Source organism: Muscardinus avellanarius (assembly GCF_963383645.1).
Source record: "Muscardinus avellanarius genome assembly, chromosome: 16".
Classification (NCBI taxonomy): domain Eukaryota; kingdom Metazoa; phylum Chordata; class Mammalia; order Rodentia; family Gliridae; genus Muscardinus; species Muscardinus avellanarius.
The window spans coordinates 61723740-61731668 of NC_137802.1; positions in this window are offsets into that span (position 1 = coordinate 61723740).

Here is a 7929-nt window from a genome sequence, read left to right on the forward strand (position 1 = left end):
CTGGGATGCCCTGTGGCCGGGGCTGGGGTCAGACTAGAAGGCTGTGTGGCCAGAAGCCACTCAGGACCGAGTGTGAGCCCCCTGCCCGGAGGGCTGGCAGCGCCCAGCCCTGACCCACGTCTAAGCAAGATGACTCTAACCCCATGCAAAGTCACTCTGTTCTCCGTGCCAGAGGCCACGGTGGGCACTTTGTATTGTATTATCTTCATGCACACCCTCCTGGGCCTGCATGTTAGAAACAAAACAGAATGGCTTGAAGTTGATCAAGGCCATAGGTGACCCTCAGCTGGGCGTGGTGACACACACCTGTAATCCCAGTACTTGGAAGGCTGAGACAGCAGGAGTGCAGGTTCAAAGTCAGCAACTTAAAGACGCCTTGTTTCAAATTTTAAAAAATAAATTGGAGCTAGGCATTTTGCCTATAATCCTAGTACTTGGAAGACTGAGGCCGGAGGGTCTCAGGTTCGAGGACAGCCTCAGCAATGTAAGGAGAGTCTCAGTCACCTAGGGAGACCCTGTTTCAAAACCAAAAAAATAAAAAAGTTGGGAGCCGGGCATGGTGGCGCATGCTTGTAATACCAGTACTTGGGAGGCTGAGACAGGGGGATCACTCAGGTTCGCAGGTTTGAAGCCAGATTCAGCCACTTAGTGAGGCTCTCGGCAACTTGCTGAGCCCTTGTTTCCAGATAAAATATAAAATAGGTCTGGGAGATAGCAGGGCGTGGTGGCGCACGCTTGTAATCCCAGCATTCAGGAGGCTGAGACTAGAGGATCGTGGTTCCTGGCCAGCCTCAGCTACTTAGTGAGGCTATCCACAACATAGTGAGACCCTGTTTCAAAATAAAGAATAAAAAATAGGGTTGTGGGTGTAGTTCAGAGGTAGAATGCCCCTGGGTTCCATCCCCAGTACTACACACACACAAAAAAAGGTTGGGGTGTAGCTCAGAGGTAGAATACCCTTAAGTTCAATCCCCAGTACCACCAATACAATAAAATAAAAATTGGGCTGAGGGTGTAGTTTGGAGGTAGAATGCCTCTGGGTTCATTTCCCAATACCACTATTAAGAAAAAATAAATAAGAAGGAAACACACACAAGCAATTTATCCTTAGTGTCATTTTATGGATGGAGAAATAAAGATATAAAGGGTATGGAACCGAGAAGGTGAGTTAAGATTTGAAACATAAGCCAGGCATGGTGGCACACGCTTGTAATCCCCACACTTGGGAGGCTGAGACAGGATGATCGCACAGGTTCAAAGCCAGCCTCAAGCTACTGAGTGAGGCTCTCAGCAACTTAGTGAGACCCTGTTTCCAAATAAAGTATAAAGTAGGTCTGGGAGTGTAGCCCGGAGGTAGAAAAACCCCTGGGTTCCACCCCCAGTACCACAAAATACATACATATATATATATATATATATATATATATATATATATATATACACACATATATGTATATATATGTATATATATGTATGTATGTATATGTATGTGTGTGTGTGTGTATATATATATATATATATATATATATATATATATATATATGAAACATGATTTTCTTCTTTCTGGCTCCTAAATCCAATATGTAGTAGTCCCTCTCCCCCTCCTCCTCTTTCTCTTCCCCCTCCTCTTCCATCTTCTTCTCTTTCTCCCAGGGGCATTCTAACTCCAAATGACACCCCCCCCAGCCCTTTTATTTGTTTTGAAACAGAGTCTTGCTAAATTGCTGAGGCTGACCTAAAACCTACAATCCTCCTGTCTCAGCCTCCCAAGCACTGGGATTGCAAGCGTGCACGACCTCCTCTATCTAGCATTGAATCTCTTCCGTTCATTCTTCTGTTTATCACTTTGTGTTGACAAAACCAGTGTTTTGTATCAAAAGGCTTGGTTCAGGCAACTCTGATGGCTTCATGTTGGCCAGGTTGTCTAGATAAGCATCCTGAAAAAATCTAGCACTTTCTACATGCATACAAACAGCCCAGCACAGGCTGCAGGCAGCAATAGAAGAGAAAATACTTCTGGAGCAGGCCTGCAATCTTCCTATCTCTTCCTGTTCCTCCGTCCCTGGGAACCTGGCCTCGGGTGTCCTGGGGAAGGCCTAGCTCAAAAGACAAATTCGTACAGGAAACAACTTCCAAATTGGATGTTGAGAGGCAGGGGCTTGATAAATAGCCCCTCTTTTCTCTGCCAAACACAAAGCGATTTGAGAGCAGACCCAGAAGCTTGCCCATCAGTGGCCCACACAGGCCCAGAGAGATGAACCGCCACGCTCACTGCCGGTGGAATGAGCACATGTCAATATACAGCCATAACTCGCTGCCAAGAGCTGCACCCGCAGGTAGGAGGGTACCGCCCGAAGCTGGCATCGAGGGCCGGCCTTGGATCTGCCCAGTGGAGTCTGCTCTAGGACACTTAGGGCTTGGGGTTGTGGAAAAGAAGAGGGGCGCTTTGCGTTTTGACCCCAAAGAGAGAGGGGCAGAGCTAGACACAGCCTGTTTAGTCTCCCGAACTCACCAGGTAGATGCTCTTCTTCCGGGGCCTCCACTCACAGTCCGCGGTCTGTGCTGTCTTTGGGGAAGGAGACAGCCCGCGCTGCCCAGCAGGGGTGGGCAGGCTGCCTCCAGGAGGCCCGCTCGCTCTGAAGTCCCAGGGAGGGCCACGGGCCCATCCCCAAGCCTTGGAGGCCTCACTGTCATGACTGCAGGGGCCAGGCTAAGCCTGCAGCGTCCAGCTGGGGAAGCCTCGCCCTCCTCTGCACCCCAACCTTCCTCCATCCTCCTCTGCCCCCCAACCTTCCTCCAGCAGCAGGAAGATGGGGCCAAGCAGCCTGCCCTGGGCTGTTATACCTTGCTAGGCCTTTGCAGAGAGGGAGGTGAACTCTGAAAATGATGGCTGTCCCGCAAAGGCAGCCAGACACGTTGTCAAGTCAAGTCCACCCCTGTGCACTTCTCCCTCTCAATGCCCAACACGCTGGGCAGGGTGCCGTCTCTGAAGGTGATGGGAGACCCAAGACGCTCATCAAAGACACAAAACGTCGGGTTTGCACAGAACCTGTAATCATCCTTCTGTGCATTTTATTTAATTTCTTTTGCCACTGGTGATTCAACCCAGAGACGTTCTACCTTCGAGCTACATCCCCAGCCCTAGTTTTATTTTTTATTTTCAAACAGGGTCTCACTTAGTTATAGAGGGCCTCACTAAGCAGTTGAGGCTGGCCTCGAACCTGCGATCTGCCTGTCTCCAGCCTCCTCGGTATTGGGATTACACGTGTGCACCGCCACACCTGGCTCTTCGGTGCATTTTTAAATCATCTCTAAATTGCTTATAATACCTAACGCAGTATAGTGCTACGTAAATAGTTATTATTCTGTATTGTTTAGAGAATAATGACAAAAAAGATGCAGAAAAAATGTCTGTCCATATTCAGATGGATTGCGGCTATATAGAGATATATTAGTACTGTGGACTGAGCCCAGGTGCATGCTACTGCCAAGCTATACCCCCAACCCTTTGTGAAATTACTTTTTTACTTTGAAACAGGGTCTTGCTAAGTTGCTGAGCCTCTCTCTAAGTTGCTGACACTGGCCTTGGACCTGTAATCCTCCTGTCTCAGCCTCTCAATACTGAGATTATAGGCATGTGCCACCACGCCTGGCTTTCCTGGATTTTTTTTTTTTTTTTTTTTTTGTGGCACTGGGGATGGAACCAAGGAGGATTGTATCTCCAAACTACACTCCCAGCCCTATTTTTTTTTTTTTTTTTAGTCTTTATTTTTTGAAACAGGGTCTCACTGAGTTGCAAAGGGCTAAGTAGCTGAGGTGTCCATTAACCGTGATCCTCCTCCGGTCTCTGCTTCCTGAATGCTGGGATTACAAGTGTGCACTACCATATCTTTTTAAATTGAATCCACAGATGCTGAACCTGTAGTTACCAAGGGCCACAGAGGGTCACCTTACCTGTCATGGTGGCTAGGCTTGGGGGTGGGAGGGGATGCATTTTTTTTTTTTTTTTTTTTGGTGGTACTGGGGGTGAAACCCAGGGGCTTTCTACCTCCAGGCTATACTAGGAGACCTATTTTCTATTTTTATTTGGAAACAGGGTCTCACTAGGTTGTTGAGAGCCTCACTAAGTAGTTGAGGGTGGCTTTGACCCTGTGTGATCCTCCTGTCTCAGCCTCCCAAGCGCGGGGATTACAAGCGTGGGCCACCACGCCCGGCGGGAGGGCATTTTGAGGGAGGCTCTCTGAAGTTCGTGGCTACAGCTCCCCACCTTTAGCAGTAGCCTGGCAATGGGCAGCAACAACAACAAAGAAGTGGATGACAAGATCTTTGCAGGCCTTGGGAAGCTATTGGTGAAAAAAGTGAGCACTTACATCTTTCTGAAATTAAATTTATTGGCTGGACTGTTTCCAATCAAATGTCCCCTTAAGCTGGGTGTGGTAGCACACACTTGTAATCTCAGTACTTGGGAGGGAGAGACAGAAGGATCAGAGGTGTGCAAGCAGCCTCAGCAACTTAGTGAGGCCCTCCAAAATTTAGTGAGACCATGTCAAAAGAAAAGAGTAAAATAGGGTTGGGGATGTATCTCAAAGGTAGAATGCCCTTGGATTCCATCCCCAAGGGCATTCTGAAAAAAAAAATCCCCTTTAATATGCAAATATAACTTTCTTTTATTTCTTTGTCTTAATTAAGGGGAGGAGTCTTAAAGAATCCAAATGGCTTATAGGAAGAATTGTCCCTGGGTATGGGTGTGTGTGGGAAATAACACTACCCTTAGTTTTCCCCTGAATGTCAACCCTTCCCGAGTGCATAGTACAGTAGCACCTCATTTAGTCCTCCGGGTGACCTCCAGACCCACTTTACATTTGAAGAAACCAAGGCACAGGAAAGGAACGACTTTTCCTAGGATGCAGGGCCTCCAGTTGGCCCATGATCCACACTGCCGGGCTCAAAATTACACAGTAGGAGAAAGAAGCTACCTGCCCCTCTGGCTCTGCCGAGTCCGCCAGGCCAGGCTCCACACTTCGCCTCTCTCTGGCTCAGTTTCTGTGGGGTTCTGGAAAACATAGCCCCTCCTCCAGCCATCCAGGGCCCCTAGCCGGTGCCCTCCTATCCATTCAATCTTCCTCCTTCCAGCACCTGCCATGAAAAAATATCAAAGTACCACTGGGTTATGGATGCCCTCTCGCCCAGATGGCTGCTCCAGAGAACTGGGGCTGGACCCGGTTTCACAGTGGGGCCCCAGAGCTCACCGCACTGACACCCACTTTCCTCCAAGACTTCCAGGCTCCCTGGGAAAAGTCCTGGCCCATCTTCTCAGGCAGTGCTGTGGTCCCAAGGACACTTAGGACCCTCCCTAATAGGGTTGGAGGCTGACACCTTTTTACAAGAGCATTCCAGAGCAGGGACCCCTGGGGCTGGAAGGAGAGTGAAGGAGGAAGCCTGTCAGACTTCCTGGGGTAGAAGAGGTCAAAGCTCAAAGATGGGGTTGGGAGGGTCAGGTCAATTTAAAGATGAGCCTAGTTCTGATTAGCCAGCTGCTTCACTAACACCAAGTGGGTGGTCACCTAAGAAATCGGAAATGGGGGAAAGTCTCTAGAAATGGGCCAAAGGCCTTGGAGTCCAGCCTCTGGCTCCTTCCTGGGCTGAGGTGCCCCCCCCCCCCAGCTTCCACCAGAGGACCCTGACCTTCCTCCCCCACCTCCAGGGCAGGTAGCTGTGTGGCTCTGCCTGGTCCTCTCACTTCTCCCTCAGCCCTCTGGAACAGGGATGGGGACAGGGGCAGGGACAAGCACTTTTCTTGCCCTCCTCGTGACTATATTTCTGGCTCCAAAGTCAGGCCACCAGGTCTTTGATAGGTTGGGTCCTCTTCCCCTCCCCTCACGGGACCCTGCAGTCTTGGTCATTTTCTGCTCAGTAAACTAATAGATTCACGTGAACAGTTGTACAAAGGCAGGCAGATTGAGCATTTGGAAAAATTGATCCCCCCTGGGCCGGGAGGGGTGGGGGAAGGATGCAATCTTGCAAAAAGAGTTGGTTCTGGGAAAGAGGAGGCAGTTTCACCAGCCTAGGGATTAGCTCACCCGTCTCTGCTCACCATAGGGCTCCGGTGGTCCTGGCTCTGCTGTCTCTGCCTAAAAAGAAAGCCAGGGCTAGCTCCACACTTGTTTATCCTACCTACCCCTCCAAACCCTTCATGTGTTTGGAGGATGATTCACTGAGGTGACACATGGATTTTAGTTTCAATGATTATTACAACTTTTTCTATGCCCAAAAGCTATTGGGGGAAACTTCTACAGAGAGAGGTGGCTCAATTCATCCATTTTGTTTGCGATACTAATGTTTTTGCTAAGAAAACCATTATATTCAACCCATACAGATTTTGGGCCAGTTTCTCTTCGTCTGTTCAGAAGAATTATTCCCTGAGAATCTTGCTTTTTTTTTTTTAATTTAATGGAACTAGGGATTGAATCCCGAGGCATTCTACCTCTGAGCTGCTACACAACCAGCCTTATTTTATTTTATTTATTTTGAAACAAGGTCTCACTGAGTTTTGGAGGGACTCAAGAGGTTTCTGAGACTGGCCATGAACCTGAGAACCTGGGATGCTCCCATCTCAGCCTCCCAAATACTGGACTTACAGGTGTGTGCCACCTTGCAGAGTTTGAGCCTTGCCATTTAAAAAGCCGTCAAATAACAAAAGCGGCTCCCAAAGACTTTATGGGCCACCCCAAAAGGACTTGACCCACACCCACCCGTCTCCTCCCTCGGACACTCACCTATTTTATATTTTATTTGGAAACAAGGTCACACTGAGTTGCAAAGGGCTTCACTAAGTAGTAGCTGAGGCTGGCTGTGAACTGTGATCCTCCTGTCTCAGCCTCCCATTGGGATTACAAGCATGTGCCACCACGCTTGGCTTCCATTACAGTTATATATTATTTTATTTAACTGCACTTTTTCTTGTGTGGTACTGGGGGTGGGAACCCAGGGGCTTTTCTACCTCCGGGCTATACTCCCAGACCCATTTTATACTTTATTGGGAACAGGGTCTCACTAAGTTGCTGAGAGCCTCACTCTGTAGCTGAGGCTGGCTTTGAACCCGTGATCCTCCTGTCTCAGCCTCCCAAGCGCAGGGATTACAAGCGTGCGCCACCACGCCCGGTGACTTAATTGCTCTTATGGCAATATCATACTCCCTTGGTTACTGTAAATTTGTAATAAATTTACAGAACTCACATTGTCTAACTTTTTTGGGGGTACTGGGGATTGAACCAGGGGCATTCTACCCCCAAGCTATACCACTAGTCCTATTTTTTATTCTTTATTTTGAAACAGGGTCTCACTAAGTTGAACAGGGCCTCACTAAATAGCTGAGGCTGGCTGCAAACCTGCGATCCTCCAGTCTCAGCCTCCCAAGTACTGGAATTACAAGCCTGCAACACCACACCCAGCTTTGCCCTTCTTTTTAAAGGTCATTTTTAAGAGCCGGGTGTGGTGGTGCACTCTTATAATTTGGGTGGCTGAGACAGGAGGATCCGTTTGAAGCCAGCCTCAGCTACTTAGTGAGGCCCTTTGCAGCTCAGCAAGACCTGTTTCAAAATAAAGAATAGCTAGGCGTGGACAGCCTTAGCTACTTAGTGAGGCCCTCTGCAACTCAGTGAGACCCTATTTCAAGGTAAAGAATAAAAAATAGGGCTGGGGTGTAGGTCAGAGGTAGAATGCCCCTGGGTTCTATCCCCAGAACCACAAAAATAATAAATAAATAATACATACATACATACATACATACATACATACATACCCGGGCATGGTGGAGCAGGCTTGTAATCCCAACATCTGAAAGGCTGAGACAGGAAGATCGCAGTTTGAGGACAGCCTCAGCTACTTAGTGAGGTCCTTTGCAACTCAGTGAGACCCTGTTTCAAAATA